We start from the raw sequence: 596 nt of genomic DNA on the forward strand, positions 1-596 counted from the left end.
GTTTGAAAGGTTCGTCGATCGCAGGCTTTCCCATGATAATAATAAAAAAAAAACAATTGGACTAGTTAAAATAATATGGGATCCATGTTATTGAACGCAATACCGAATCATATTTCTTACTTTAACAGATAAAAAATGTTACCTTAATATTTTGTTATGGATGAATTTCAAAATCTCATGTAGAAGATTATTTTCATAAAAGTATTTTTTTGTAATTTGATGTCAGTTTAGTTCTGTCCAATTTTAGATAATCAGAATGATTTTATAATTATTTGCCAGTGTCTACTATAATTGGTGCTTTTGAGGCGATCACAGCCGTACACGTGGCAATGTAAATTATTGAAAAAACATCTTGTGGTCCCCATGCAGAAAATCAGACTCTCGATTAGACAATATTTGACGATTTTGACTGTTCAAAAAAGTTCAAAACCCCGCAAATCACATGGCTCCAAAGTCCATCAACGATGTGATTTTCCTACTAAAGCCAGTGGTCCCCACACTTTCTCTGTTACAGACGAATCAGCATATGCCACGTTCGCGTTATTGCATTTAATTTACATTATTTGAGTGTGCTGAATCACACGGAATAATTTTCC

The sequence above is a fragment of the Malania oleifera genome, chromosome 12 (genome assembly GCF_029873635.1).
Source record: "Malania oleifera isolate guangnan ecotype guangnan chromosome 12, ASM2987363v1, whole genome shotgun sequence".
NCBI lineage: Eukaryota > Viridiplantae > Streptophyta > Magnoliopsida > Santalales > Ximeniaceae > Malania > Malania oleifera.